We start from the raw sequence: 16,527 nt of genomic DNA, 5'->3' as shown, positions 1-16,527 counted from the left end.
TCATACCAAGATTTTGCCACTGGTCCTGTTTGCTCCTCCCCAACAAACTCTACTATGAGATACATTGCTGGAGCTGCACCATGCCCCAACACCCCGCCAAATGAATTTTTTGAAGGTTTTGTAATTGAAAAATCTCATAAGTGATATATACATGGTCAAGTCAGAATATTATGTCCACCTCCTTGTTTCTACTCTGTCTATTTTTAAGCTTCACTGAGCATAGAGGAGCATGTTTTACTTTTGCTTCGTTGCATACTTTATTGTCCTCCTTTCAACCTGTTCTTCCATGGTCAGGACCACCACAGATCAACTATTGTTTAGGTAGTGGACCATTCTCAGCACGAAGTAACACTGGCATGGTTGGGTTTGTTCTGGTGTGTGTTGCACTGGTACCAGCAGTACACAGCAGTGCTGCTGGACAATAGTCCACCAACCAGAAAAAAATAATAATATCCAGCCAACAGGGTCCTGTGGGCAGTGTCCTGGATGGTGACCAACGCAAACTATGCAGCAACAGATGTTCTTCTGTCTTTACATCTATGAGGTGGAACAGCTACGTAAGAGTGTGTAATACAGTGGACAGTGAGTGGACACAGTGTTTTAGAACTCCAGCAGCACTCTGTGTCTGATCCACTCATACCAGCACAACACACCCTAACACACCACCACCATTGCCAGTGTCCCTGCAGTGCTGGAAATGACCCACCACCCAAATAATTGCAGCTCTTTGGTGGTCCTGACCATGAAAGAACAGGGAGAAAGTAGAATAATAAAGTATGCAGAGAAACAAAGACTACATTCTGTCAATTTAGAACTAGAAAGTGATCCTATATGCTTAATGGACCTGGATGTAGAAACAAGAAGTGGTAATAATATTCTGACGTGACTGGGTGGATAGAAGTACTAATAAATGATCGGTTTAACATATGTATTACTGTCAAGGTTGGAATCAGTTCAAAATATGTCATTGTAATATCAGTCAATATTAATCTAGTACAACTGTATGGGTTTCAATTAGAAAGCTGCCAATGTAGCAAAATGTACTGTGTCTGTGTTGATCCATGTTGATTTAATTTATTCAGTATTTTGGGATGTTGACATAAACAATTTGTGATACAAAGTTTCCAACTTTTAAAGTCAAATTTGAGTTTTATATGTAAAATATTTATTATTGCTTGTGATTCCAAACTGGGCGGTAGTTTCTATTTATTGTGTTTTTGTATGCAATAGTGGAATTGACACAAATTTGTGTTTATATCGAATAAGGAAGGCCTTCCCCTCTATCTGATCTGCTTTGCAGAAATGCATCGTTTGACCGAGCCCATGGACCAAATATATGTTGAGCGTAGATGACGGCAGTGGATAATCAAAGAATGATTCTTGCTGCTCAAATCTGCTGTATGCCAGAAATACCTCATTCCTGCTAAATATTATATTTCTGACCTTTACAACATTTCCCTCAAGGTAAATGTAACTGTTGGCTTGGTCAAGCTTGATGGTGAACTGTGGTGTCACCAGCTTTTTGTGTTGGGTTGCTCCATAAAATGGAGGAGGGAGTGGACCAGATATGGTTGGTCCCAATACATTGTTTGTCTTTTTCTCTGGACATTCTCTCTGTGGTACTTCTGACAGTCTTTTTACAATTTGACTGAGTGGGCTGCTAGGTTTTCTAATCATTCTTTTCATTTTACTCAGGTGATTTTCGTATTGGAAGGCACTGAAGCTGTCAAGAGTGCCATGATTTTGAACATCTTGTGCAAGATGCGCTAGATTGTGAACATTGTACGATACAAATTTAGGGCCATACAGCTCTCCAAAATGGCAAACAAAAAGACCTAGGATGTTGTTGGCATATTCAAGATAGTCCTCGAGAAGAAGTCTGTTGCTAAGGATGAAAATTCCCACAAACAGCAGTAGAAAATTGTGATACACTTCAGTGCTCAGTACGTCTTTTAGCAAAACAGGGCCAGTGTACAACAAAAATTGACGAAACTCTGTGGCTTTCCACCGGTCAATTTCTCTCAGAGCCCTTGGTCGACGTGCAAACTCGACAGGAACGTAGCTTTGGGCATCTAGCAGCTTTTCTGACAAGACATTTACCTGAAAGCCAGACAGCCTACAATTGAGCGGACCTAGTTTAAGCCAAAGGTGAACAAGGCGCCGCATGACACCTAGGCAAACAAGGTGCATATAATCAAGGGGAAAACCAGATACCATTCCCAGAGCTGTTTTTTCAAGAGCTGAAACGCCATGGTGGTGATCCAAATCTGTCTTTTCCTTGAAGCTTTGATCAGTTCTTAATGGCAGGTCTGCTCGAGGATACGTCATCCTACTGTCAATGTATACACCTTCCTGTGTGCATTTCTCACACCCGTGATACCCTGTGTGACCTTTGATGCACTTGATAAAAGCACGGGCTGGAGCATCACAGACCATTGAGGAGAGCTGCACAGTGTACCTGATGCCGTCAAAGTCAAATCCTTCTGCAAGTTTAGCTACCTCAACTGCAAAGTCATCAAGAAAGATGTTTGGGCAATTAGGCTTTTTCTCTCCACAAAACAGCCCAATTGTGACTGGCTCATGATGTGGGAGGTTAAGGAGAGTGCCAAGGATAGGCCACAACTGTGTTGTTGAGCTTTTGAAAAGTGGTAGCCCATCAATATTGACTTGAAGTTTGAGGTCTCTTGTATTACTCAGTAAACCCTTATTTTTCTGCAGTATGGGTGTAATTGATTGGAGCACACCAAAGTAGTGGTACTGACCACCAGCCTTCTCTTGAATGGAAATATCATTTGATCTTGCTGTGCTCAACAATGTCCTGGCATCTTTTGGCAAGATTGGATGATGCTTGCCAAGGACATCTAGTAGTGCATTTACTGCAGTGTGTGTGATGTGGTGTTGAACTGCCCATTTTGCAAGTTCATCACGCAATGAATCCTGCTCAGATTCTGACTCTGATCCCGAATCTAAGTCATCACAAAATATCAAATCATCAGTATTGTAACTGAGGTCATTATCACATACAGCAGATTGGCAATTCGTGGACTTGTCGCTATTATTTTCATCAAGTTCAGCATTGATTTCTGTTTCTACATCAATCATCTGTGCTCCCTCTGCCTGAATTGTCTCTAAGTCTCTATCCACCCATAATTTTGCTTTTCTCCTAAGTGTCCAGTATGATGGTTTTCTGCATGACATTCTATACGAAAGACACAAAACAAAATCATTGCCACATTTAATACATTCAGTGCATCAATAATATAAACAAAATAAACAATTTCCGTTCAATACGTACCTTTCTTATACAGCTCTTTTCTTGCAGGTAAACCTGAAAACAACAATACAGCTGTGAGTATTTGAATGAATCAATACTCATTTAATAAGGGTACACTCTTAAAATGATAAATCTTTAGTGGTTCTTAAAGTAAATGAGACTATTTAGTGCCATGGGCATTAGGACCTTTGTGGAATAGAGAATACACACACACACACACACACATATGTATGTATATATATATATATATACATACATATGTGTGTGTGTGTGTGTGTGTGTGTGTCATTTTAAGCTGTCTTTGTATGTATATATATATATATATATATATATATATATATATATATATATATATATATATATATATATATGGTTCTACAAAGAACATTTTTGGAGATGGTTGATAATAGCATCAAAGAGTGTTTGTTGCAATGCAATGTAAGCCATTGTGGTGCTATATACAAGCATATACAAAACCAATTCACCTATTAAGAATAATTTGATTCTGTTATATATCTCATTCTTTAGTAAAATCATTTTACTAAAGAACCTTCAAAGAACCATTTTAAGGTTTATTGGTGGATCACATGTTTTTTAATGAATAGTATCCATCAACATTTTTGTTTTGTAACTTTTTTTTAAAAGAGTGTACCTTGATTTGTTGTTGTGTAATTATGTTTATAACATTTAAACAGTTATTTTGATTGTAAAAGATTCAGTTCTAAAAAATTAAATCACTTTCAGTTTTGAAAGTTTTGTCAGTTTAATCAGTTTACAAAATTTACAACCTTGTGCACTTTTTAGGAGACTTGTGGATTTAAGTCACATAATTAACAAAAAAAAAAGCACTGCTTCTGAAGTGAAATGGCCTTGTATTACAAAAATATGTTTGGTCTATTTTAGCATTTTCTGTGCAGAACCAAAACAGAGTGCAGTATGTTCATTAAATGAATACAATCTATAGGTCAAAAACATTAACAAACATGTATATAAAACTAGCAAGAGAGCAAACCCTGACACAAACCCCTGTCCAAGTAGATCAATTGTTTATGATAAACATAGTTTATCATACAAAGACAGCTTAAAATTACATTACATAATTTTCTATAGAGCTGTCTCTGAAGCGTTTGAGCTGAAACATTATTTAACACTTTTTAAATTTCATAACAATAAACTATGTCTTGTGATGCACAACAATGGTATTGCAGTATCATTTTCATTTTTTTTGTTTTAACTTAATGTGATAATGAAAAATTATTTAATCTCAGTTGTATATGTAGCTAATTTATTTTTGTTGTAATAAATACAAACTTTACAACAATGTATAAATAATGTAAATATAAAATAGTGTAATTAATGTTAAATATTAAAATGCTGTTACATTGGTGACTTGTTTAAGACTCTGACTTGACTTTCAAGACTTGGGACTCATGTCAGAACAATCAAATGTGCTCATGTAGCTTTAACCTAAAAGGAAACCGCCCCTTTTATTTATCTGGCTGAAACCTCCAACCAGCCATCACAGCTTTGAATGGAGAGGCGTGACTAAAACGCTCACAACTGAAAAGGAGGAGTTTGGTCCTAATACAACCTGTCGCCTGTAGTGCTGCTGTGCTGTTAGTGCTTCAGAAACTGTGGGTTCTCACGTAAGTGTGGTGGAATAGGAGTGCAATTGGGTATGTTTACTGCTTAAATGCGCCAACACAGGACTTATACTAACACTCAGTAACGTTAGTATTTTTACTGCTTAAATGAGCCAACTTGGGTACACTAACGTTTACATTTTATTAGTATGGGCATGTTTCATAGTGTTGGCTATAGCTAGACTGGTTAATGCTAGCAGGCCAGATCGTCCGTTCGTCCGCGGTAAGTTAAGTTAGCCGTGACCACACGGTTTATGTTAATGATGTAAATTTGCTATATTATGCGAGGTTAAGTAACACTGCAGTTTGTAGTCGGTAGTGCGTCTATATTGAGTTGATATTGTGGCTAACCAGTTCATTTTTATTAATAATATAATACATTGACACACGCCAGTGCGTTCGTGAGGCGGTATATAAGTTAAGCGGTGACGCTACGAGTTACGTTATTAATGTAGCGTTAGCTAGTTAGCTAAGCTAGCATTTTGAAATCTTCAATACCATATTGCTAAGTTAATAACTCAACTAGCCTGCTGTTTTTATACAGCTGTAGTAATAAATTTATACATTGCTGGCTGTAAATACCTAAACTATTTTAAAATTATGAATTTAGAGCAGGTAGCTAATGCGTTAGCTGTCTTGCTAACTTGACTACCTGACGTCAGTTAACGGTAGCAAGTTAGCTAGCTAGCCAAGTCCCCCTGTTAGCTAGCTTTAACCTACTTACTTTAGTTAAATTGTGTGTCAAAATGTAGACAAAGAAAAATAAAAAGCACTATAAACAAATACAAGTTAACTAGAATTGGTTGGTCGGGTAGGATAGGAAGGTCATTGGTGTTTCATAAGTTACTTCACAAAACCGTCGAGTGTCCGCTAACCGGCTAGCTAGCCTTTTTAAACCGCCACGAGCTGTCTGACATAAGCTCGCGCACATCAATGTCACACATAAGCTCGCGCGCATTACTGCCTCGTGCTTAAACACATTGGCGCTCTAATGGACATGCTTTGCTCTGGTAATGTAATGTAAAATGTGGTATGTACAGGGATATTGGTCTCTAAGGGTAGAATGTGCCTTTTCATATTCTCTCCCACTGATTTAAAGTAGAATGCTTTAAGTTAGCCCATACGTCTAATTACAGTCTTATGAATGGTGTGAATGTAGATTTTCACATCAGTTAAGCAGAAGCTGGTTCCAGTTGGTCTCATTGAAATTTAACTGGTAGCAAGGAAGGAAAATCAGATACGCTTTTCTATGACTTTGAAAATGCAAACCTACAGCTACACTGCCCCTGTGAGCATAACTGTCTGAAGTGTTTGCATGCTTATTGTGTGGGTCATGTTTTTATTTTATGTATTTAAATTTTGTTATTTATTGACAAACATGCATTTCTGGTAAAGAACAAGCTCTTTTCTGTGCTTATCATCATGATATTTAAATGAAAGTTATTTCTCTCATATGATCCTATATTATTCAAATTAAACATCCTAATGAATATGTTCAATTCAATTGTATTTATATAGTACTTTTTACAATACAAGTTGCTGCAAAGCAGCTTTACAGAGAAAATGGGTCCACGCCTCTTATGAGCTAAGATGGACCAACAAAAACAAAACTGTTGATCAGCCTTATTTCATTTTTTATTAGCAGTCAGCAGCTCACTTTACTTGTGATAATCAAATGTCATGTTTTCTAATGCTCAAACCATCATGTGTGCAATTTTTCTGTGTCCTGTTTGCAGAATTGAAGTGTTTATGGAGGCCTTTTCCAGACGTCTTTCAAGTAAACAGACCTCTCAACAGAAGAGAGAGAACCTGGCATACAAGGTGCATGCATATAGTATCATTCAAATTCGATTTTGTGTTGAATATAGAGTAATGCTAATTGATTTATGGATCAGTCTGCTCATGGTTCAATATTTCAGTCTCTATTGGGACACAGCAGAGCTAACCAAAACCGTGGATTTCTGTGTGACATTTCACAGGCTCTCTCAACTGGTGCTTGGCATTTTGCATGTTTTTAAATGTGTTTGATAGACAATGTATGCCACATATAGAGTGCCAAACCTGGCAAAAATGTATATATTTTTTAAACAAAAGGAAAATGAAGAACGAAAAAACTATTTAGGAGTATAAAAACACAAAACCTAGACATACGTTTTTATTCATCTAACATAGATATTGAATATTAACTAAGTTGTTTTATTTAGGTTTTTGCTGATAAACGTTCAATAATTTATTCATTTACATTTTATTTGAATGTTAAATAAAAAATAAAATAGACTAATTTTAAATATAAATACATGTGTGCCGTTGTCTGGCCCAAAATAGTCTCAGCCTGACATTGTCAGTAATTAATGATGCTTTAATTTTTGTCATTTATTACATGTTGTGTGTCTATAACTGATTTTGCTTATAAATACAGTACTGTGCAAAGTTTTTAGGCAGATGTGAAAAATGTATCAATTTCCAAAAAGCAAAGTGAGCAAACAAAAGAAAAATCTTAATCAAACCAATATTTGTTGTTACTACCCTTTGCCTTCAAACCAGCATCTATTGTTGTAGGTATGTTTGCACAAAGTCAGGGATTATAGTGAGCTGTATGATCAAAAAGTTATACCAAAGTAGGTTAAAACAGTCATTAAGTGAAACAGATACAGCTGTGTAGGAGGCTTAAAACTGGGTGAGGAACAGACAACTCAGCTACCAGGGTGAGGTTGTGAAAGACAGATTCATGTCACAGGTCATACACCATGGCAAGACTGAGAACAGCAACAAGACACAAGGTAGTTATACTGCATCAGAAAGGTTTCTCCCAGACAAAGATTTGCAAGCAGACTGTGGTTTCAAGATGTGCTGTTCAAGCCCTTTTTTTTTTAGAAGCACAAAGAAACAGGCAACGTTGAGGATCGTAGACGCAGTGGTCGGCCAAAGAATCTTAGTGCAGCAGATGAAGGACACATCAAGATTATTCCCTTCGAAATCGTAGGATGTCCAGCCATGCCATCACCTCAGAACTGGTGGAAACCAGTGGTACCCTGGTACACCCATCTACTGTACGGAGAAGTCTGGTTGCAGCCAAAAAGTCATTCCTCCGATGTGGAAACAACACCAAGCGACTCAACTTTGATTTTAAATGGGAAATATTTAGCTGTAGCAGAAGTCAGTTTGTTTGCTGAAAGGCTGTAGTGAAACATGGTGGAGGCTACTTGCAAGTTTGGGGCTGCATTTTTGCAAATGGGGTTGGGGATTTGGTCAGGATAAATGGTATCCTCAATGTTGAGACATACAGGCAGATATTTATCCATCATGCAATACGATCAGGGAGGCGTGTGATTGGCCCAAAATTTACTCTGCAGCAGGACGACCCCAAACATACAGCCAATGTCATTAAGAAATATCTTCAGCATAAAGAAGAAGTAGTCCTAGAAGTGATGGTATGGCCCCCTCAGAGCCCTGACCTCAACATCATTGAGTCTGTCTGGGATTACACGAAGAGACAGAAGGATTTGAGAGAGTCTACATCTACAGAAGATCTGTGGTTAGTTTTCCAAGGAACAACCTGCCAGCCAAGTTCCTTCAAAAACTGTGTGCAAGTGTACCTAGAAAAATTGATGCTGTTTTAAAGGCAAAGGGTGGTCACACCAAATATTGATTTGATTTACATTTCTCTTCTGTTCATTCACTGCATTTTGTTAATTGATGAAAATAAACAATTAACACTTTCATTTTTGAAAGCATTCTTAGTTTACAGCATTTTTTCACACCTGCCTAAAACTTTTGCACAGTACCTTATTTTGGAAATATTTCCATGAATCTTTTGCATTTGATTTTATGCAAAAGTTATTTTATCAAGCCCTAATTGTTTTGCATAAATGCAGGAATTTTCAGTAATTAAATTAGGCGACACGGCAGATGTTTCTCTATGCTTCTTTTACGGATTTTAAATGCTTCAATATGAATATGAAATGTGTTTTTTGCTTGCTATATAATCTATATGGCTAAAAACATTGTTGTACTGGATCTGCAAATCCAGTGACCAAATTCTGAGTTATATACAGCTCTAAAGTAAAACAAAAAGTATATTTAAATATTAGTATTATTAATGTAGTAATATTAGTATTAGTATATATAATTTCTTACCAGTATTAGGATTCACTGTTATCCTTGATTGGTCTGCTGAGATAAAGCAGATCACCTAAATATGACCATGAAGGACATGTGGGGGGGACTGGGTACTTTATACATTTTTAAGGACAATGTTGTTTATTGCAATAATTCTAGTGACGATAAGCGTTTGTCTGAATTTACATTAATGCCCAAGCCTACTGTCAATTTGTTCTGCACTGAAGACTCTGCTTTTCCTTTTTCTGTCAGTTAGTGTGGGTCTGCAGTGGTTTATAATCTATTAGCCCTGAAAATAATAATCATATTTTTAGAAAATACATACTTTTATGGTCACCTGGTAACTGTACAAACAAAATTAGGGTTGTCCTATCACCTATCATCATCTCATTTGGCAATGCAGTTAAATAATGTTTAAATGATTCAGAGGAAGCTGTTTGCACATTCAAACTCAATATCATTCTTCTAACCAGTGTTAATTTCGTTGAGGAAAATTTTTCGTCATAGTTTTCGTCAACAAAGCTTTTTTTCAAGACGAAAACGAGACGATAACTAAATAAACACCGCATAAAAAAATAAAATGAGATGAAATTAACTGACATTTTCGTCAACGAATAAAAACGAGACGAAAATGTTTGGCAGGGACGAAATCCAATCAGAACTGATTTCGATATATTTCTCCTTTAACGTCGCGAAAAACAAGATAACGTGTAAACCGTGTGGAGCTACTCCATCTCCGGTAAAACACCACTAATCTTTCAGACTTCTGCAGACCAGAGTCACATAGATCACGCAAAGATCAGCGTTTTAATGCTAATATTGTTTCATGAGCTGATGGTGTGTTTAACTTGGCTGTGTACTAAAAGACTCCACTGCTGTTCTGTAAAGTTAATGTTACTGATACAGATTAACTCACTCATTAAGATCAGATCATCTGTTTAGTCTCACAGTGGGAAACATAGCTAATGTTAAAGCAGGAACAGATCAGAAAGAAACTCAATAATATAACAAAAATATAACAATAAAATAAGTGAATATATGAACCCAAAAGTCTGTGTAAAGTTCCTTACAGCACTTTCTCATCAGTTTCTCACTTTAACTCATGAAGTCTCTCAGTACATCCTGAGAGCATCTCTACAGCACAGTGTGTTAATGTGTGTTTTTGAGCTCATTTATAGAATGTGGCTACAGTAGGTGTGCTGGGTTAGTGCTGGAGATAAAACTAGATCCTTTAAAAGCTGTGTTTTTAAATCTACAGCTCTGTTCAAACTAAAATTTAACTATTAAAATGTTTTATGACCTGATTTCTAGAACAAAATTTTAAATATAAAATATTTATAGTCACATACCTACAATAATAATATACATTAAATCATATATAAATATATTTCACATTCAAACATTAACAATATTACACAACTGGTTTATAAATGTGTACAAAACCCAAATGAGAAACAAATTACAGTATATAAACAGCAAAATGTTTTTTACATTCACTTTTATTTGCTAAACAGAAAGGTACAACAGCCAAAGTGTAAGATTAATGCATTCCCAAGTAACAAAATGGGAAAATGTGAATTGGACCTTTTTGGGTTAAGTAAATCTTGTTGTTTCTGTTTTTAGGTGTACAATACAAACTGTCTGGATCAGCCATGCCTGGATTGTTGTACTGAAGGTCCCTGATACATAGAGTGTGTGTGTGTGTGTGTGTGTGTGTGTGTGTGTGTGTGTGTGTGTGTGTGTGTGTGTGTGTGTGTGTGTGTGTGTGTGTGTGTGTGTGTGTGTGTGTGTGTGTGTGTGTTGAATATAAAAAAAAATATGTATGTATAAATATATATGTGATTCATCTGAAGACATTTAACTAAGCTACTACTGTTATGCTTGAATAAATCAACTTATCTTTAAAGGTCTTACTCCATTTTTTTGCATTGTTGAACATGGGTTCATTAATCTCCAGATACTAGTAAATTTCTTTAATGTAATTGAAAGGGTATAAAGTAGCCTGGTTGCCCTTCACCCTTTCCCGGATTCAGTTATCCCCTACCCTGGTCTGGTTCTTCTGCCACACCCTAATTTAACCTCGAGGGAGATTGAAAGGATCACACACACACAGTTGCTTCCCTTAACAATCTAACTTTATTCAGATTTTACACAGTTCTTTATAGCATTTAGTACGTGCATCCAGCAAGGGCCGGTCCCTTGAAGGTGTGAAGATTACAGAGTATTTGCTCATCCCAATGTCTAGACTAAAATGTCTGGTAAGATCACACTGTACAATGTGTCTCAGCTCATATCACACAGAAGAGAACATATGCAAATTAGAGTTCAACACTTCTAGGCTTCTTGTACAGGCCAAAGAATCAAGCCATAAAAAGACAAAAGGAACAAAGAGTCTATGTGTGGTTTATCAAAAGCAAGCGAGTAGAACACATATAGTAGTATGTAAAGCAAGCAAAAAACTTGTGCTGCCATCAATTTCCTATTCCCACTGCACAGGACAATAACATAATTAGGCAAGAACAACAGCGGAAGGATGCCTTGGAAAATTGAGCTGTCGGGACTTGAGCAGAAAACAAAACTTTTGTAGTAAAATATACTTTGCAAGAAAAAGAGAATTGAACCTAAAGAAATCTGCAAGTTTTTCCAGATGTGCATAATTCTTATCTAATGCTAATTTAGAAAAGTAAGCATGAAGTTTCCAGGTTGTGCTGAAGTACACAGTCATAGTTTATCTTCTGGAAAAACACTGGTGTCATGCATGTTGAAGAGTTTTGTTAATGTAAGAGTTTTATTGTCATAACAGGATTTCGTCCTTCTCCAAAGGTAGGTCACGTTTTCCTGCCTATATAAACGGTTACTACTGCCCCCCCCCACCCTGCGTAGTTGAGTGTGAGTCAAGGGATCCTGTGTGTAATTCTAGTGAGGTGCTTTGCTTGCTACAGTACGAAACTCAGTGGCCACATTTTGCATGTCTCAGCCATGTGGCGTATAATGATGGTAGCATCTGAACTGGCGAATTAATGTAAGACTAAAAATCTAAGTCATTTGGTTTTGGTTGTGACAGTTTGTACAATGTGTAACATTTGTATTGAAGTTCAGTGTTTCTGACTGGTAATTGGTGGAGGCTGGAGAGGAAAAAAGGGGGAGGAGAGAGACGAGAGCGGGAGGCTGCGGCTGGTGTTCGGAAAAGAAAGAATATAAAAGTATTAAGCATGAACTTGTTTGTGGGTCCTTGTGTTTAATTTCACCCACGTCCACGCTACCTACACTCCTAAGACGGCATTAACATACCAAATGTCCTGCATAACGCAGACGTGTAAACGACGTATCTGCGACCTAGCAAATTAACATACCAAATTTCCTGCATAAAGCAGATGTTTCAGCGACGTATTTAGGGGTGCGTTCGGCCACTGGAGCACAGCGATGTTAATAAGACCAATATAAGATCTATTCAAATGAGGGGCGATGCATTTAAGATGTTCGGACCTTTCCAAGACGTCTTGGAGACGTACGTGTGCTATCAGGGATCATATTAATATCATGATGTCTTTATTTATTTGCATAATTATTTGTTCATAGCTCATTTTGTTTGGAATCGACAGCATTTTTATTTAAGTAATTTCTAATGCTGGTGTTAAGAAAGTTATTTATTATTTATACATTATAAATAGTACTCTTGTGCTGTTCTTCACTGTTATTGGCCTTACTTATAACGTTGTAAATATTCACAGTTACATGTGTAATTTTAATAAATAGTAAAATTTTGAGTAAACCTTTTGTGTTTGTGTGTGTGTGTGTGTGTGTGTCCCTGACCAGTTATGCTTAGGGCCTCCAAAACCTTAGCAGCGGCCCTGATTGCGATCAATGATTTTCACGCTTGTCCCAGCGCTGTTTCAGTGCTCCTGTGAAAGAGCCTAAAAGAATGTTAACATTCAATGTGTTAATCTCCAGCGAGTCAATACTTCAAGACCGTTTTTTATTCATTTGTAGTTTAATTATACACGTATATGAGCTTACCTGAGATTAATAAATCTATCTACAGTGCTGTAAAAGCGCAAACTCCCCTGATCTCCCAGAGTTCTGAATCCGGTCTAAACAACGCTGCGTCTTCGTACAGGGAGGCTGTTACTGGTAATGATCGCTAGATTGCGCTTCTTTAACGTGTCATTCCATAGATCGGATTATATGATATATTTAAGGGATAAGGAATTATATTTACTCATAAAACTTCTAACAGGTGTGAGCTGTGCTCTAGGCCTGAACTATATTTTAGTTTTAGTTTAACAGTATAATAACACAAGTATCCTACATTTAAAATGGTAAAAAGGTGCACGAAGTAACTTTAAAATGCGTTTTATTTTTAAGCATAGTGTCTGCGTTAACTTAATTGCAAAAGTAAGATATGAAATTAAACATAGAACACTAAAAACTAAGCATTTGTTACCTGTCCCCTCTCTAACTATAAATTATACCATGAAATATTATTAAAATCCTTCAGACAAGTAATTTTTTGAATTGTGCATTGTTGTGTGAATGCAAATAAAAAAAAATCATAATAAATTCATAATAAATAAGTTAAAATACACATTTTAGTTGTGTTACCGGAACACATTACCCCATCTAAACAATCTGGAACATTCTACAAGTCACATCTACAACAGGAGGTCAACTCAGTTGGTTCTTCTGAAGATCATGAGAAGAACAACATTAAGTTTCCTTATTTGTTTTTCAGTATATTTGATCTAATTGACTATGACTAAGAAGGCCACTGCTCTTACCTAAATTAATTCTTTAATATTACTTGTTTATTTTTAAAATAGAAATTTTGGCAAAATCAGTAGAATGTGCTCAGTGTCCTCATGCTATTAGCATAGCCACCATTTAGCTATTTTTCATGTTTTTGCTAATTCTATGCTAAAAACTCAGTCATGTTACTTTCAGTCCGGTACTTTTAACATAATAACAAGACTGAGTGCCAGTAACAGGAGTGAGTTCCAGTGATAGGAATGAATGCCAGTAACAGAAGTTATTTTTAAATGTTTTTTGTTTTACTGTTTTATTTTTTTGTGTGCACATTTATGCATGTAATTTCCTGGGGACAAAAATATATATCGTCATTATAATCTTATGTATTGCAATTCAAATGTTTATTATGTAATTGTAATTTTACAGCTTAATATTTTATACAAAAAACTATATTTTTTATAATTTTAATAATTATTTTTAATTAACACTTTTAGGTATTATTTATCTGCTGAAAGGCAACAATTTAAAAACACCAACAATAAAAGTGTGGGGAAAAAAATACAATAAAAAGTCAGGTTACAAAAGTGATTTTATACATCCATATTTCTGGCGAGTAAATTACGTGTGATGAATAAAGTGTGAAATTATTATTTTTTCCCATAATCATACCATCAAAATGTATGATTGTTGCCTCTCAAATTGTCCCACTGTTCTTATGTCCTGCATCAATATATTTTTGTCAGGTGATAGTAGAGATGCCGAAGGAAATTTCTGTCTATAACAACTTTGTATAATACGAAGACCGGGGAGATTCAAGATTCAAGATTCAAGATTTTTATTGTCACGTCACAGAGTACAGGTGTACATGTGAGTGAAAAACTTGGGTGCAGATTCCCACCAATGTGCAAAGAATAATATTTACAAGAGAGTAATAAAATAATATAAAATATATAAAAATAGGACATACAGATAACTTACAGTATAAACACTATTTACAATACACTTAATTACAATAAACATGATAACTTACACTATAGACAAATATTGCACAGAACAGATATGCACAGATGTAGATATGCGGATAGTGTGGAAGTAGTCAGTATGTGACAGTATAGCTATGAGTAAGTGCAGGTAAGGAATGAGTTGAGTGGGGAGTGCAGGGGGCAGAATGCTGTATAATATGGGAAAGTCTGATAGATGCAGTGTAAAGTAAAGTGCAGGGTGCAGAGTTTGTATGGGTGTCAGTGGGGTGGGTTGGGCAGAACACTGTTCTACTGGCTATTCCACAGCCTGGTTGCTTGGGGGAAGAAGCTGTCTCGGAACCGGCTGATTCTGGTCTTCAAGCTTCTGAGCCTCCTTCCACTCGGCAGCTGTGAGAACAGGGAATGGCTTGGATGGAACGGGTCCTTCATGATCTTTTTGGATTTCCTCAGGCAGCGGTTGGTGTATAAATCCAAAAGGTTTGGGAGCTCAACCCCAGTGATGTACTGCGCTGTGCGCACAACCCTCTGCAGGGATTTCCGCTCCAGGGGGGCCGTGGATAAAAAAAATGTAATCGAGTGAACCATATAGCAGTCCGTGCTCAAGATTTCTGTAATTCGAGCGAACGATTTTTATGCGCACTAAGATAAGAAGCTTGGAGGGAAAGGAGCATTTTCCGCTCTTGAGCTACTACAGGGATCAGTGTTACAGTGTTTGAACATGCAATGTAGAATTGTGTTTATTAATTTCTTATTTTCATCAAAAATATCAGGTAAAGAGGTATTATTTTATAAATATACAGCTAAAAGATTTAGCTCCAAATGTACAATGTAAAAGAAAATAAAGATAATTGATGCAATGTGTGACAGTAGAGCTGTTTCAAATCTGTAACACTATATCAAATCAAAATAGCTGGTCTAAAGTCTAATACAATGTTTAAGATGTTTAGTGAATAGGCAGTTCATATAATAATTTGGATCAATTTGATCATTTATTCCAACAGTGGCGTGTACAGACATTTTGGGGGGCAAGTGCACACACACACAAACACACACACACACACACACACACACACACACACACACACACACACACACACACAGCCTGTTATAGTAGTGCTTCACACACACGCACACACACACACCCAGAGAGTCTTATTCTATTGGAAACATTTTTCTACATGGACTGGATAAGCTGTGTGTGTTTGTGTGTGTTTGTGTGTGAAGCAGTACTATAACAGGCTGTGTGTGTGTGTGTGTGTGAAGTAGTACTATAACAGGCTGTGTGTGTGTGTGTGTGTGTGTGTGTGTGTGTGTGTGTGTGTGTGGGAAGCAGAACTATAACAGGCTGTGTGTGTGTGTGTGTGTGTGCGTGCGTGTGTGTGTGGGAAGCAGTACTATAACAGGCTGTGTGTGTGGAGCATCTGTAACTGTAAATAAAAAGAAAATGTACAAGTCAGCTTTGGTAGAAAAGTGCTAACAGTGGGGAACAGTCAGTTTTCCACTTTGTTAGTGCAGTGCTGGTACAGGGTCGTCTGCCGTATTTGAGCCAGTTCACACCTGTGTTCAGAGAATCAACAGGTCAGGTGCGTCAGTCGTTCACCAGCACCAAAACGACTGCTCAGTGACACTGATGTAGAACACTCAGAAAGTGACACTGGGCCAGCTGTGGGCCAGAAGTATTTTTCTGCTTGCGACTCTAAACCAGCAGTGCCGACTTAGAAACGAGTCCGGGCCAAAGTCGCTGGCTATCTGGGTCCTGGTG

At 36.9% G+C, this 16,527-nt stretch overlaps 1 long non-coding RNA gene across 3 annotated transcripts; it reads left to right on the top strand.

Annotated features, from left to right (window-relative positions):
- Window positions 1-4,634: 4,634 nt before the first annotated feature.
- On the top strand, window positions 4,635-10,942 carry LOC111190872 (uncharacterized). Of its 3 annotated transcripts, none has more exons than XR_002649240.2 (3): window positions 4,635-4,920; window positions 6,654-6,738; window positions 10,660-10,942. It is a non-coding gene; the product is annotated as an uncharacterized LOC111190872 (long non-coding RNA). The 3 variants fall into 3 exon arrangements; XR_002649239.2 differs by having other exon boundaries at window positions 4,862-4,950; XR_002649238.2 differs by lacking the exon at window positions 4,635-4,920 and adding an exon at window positions 5,003-5,140.
- The last annotated feature ends 5,585 nt before the right edge of the window (window positions 10,943-16,527 follow it).

Source organism: Astyanax mexicanus, chromosome 2 (genome assembly GCF_023375975.1).
Source record: "Astyanax mexicanus isolate ESR-SI-001 chromosome 2, AstMex3_surface, whole genome shotgun sequence".
NCBI classification, from domain to species: domain Eukaryota; kingdom Metazoa; phylum Chordata; class Actinopteri; order Characiformes; family Acestrorhamphidae; genus Astyanax; species Astyanax mexicanus.
This window is presented reverse-complemented; position numbering and strand designations above follow the sequence as displayed.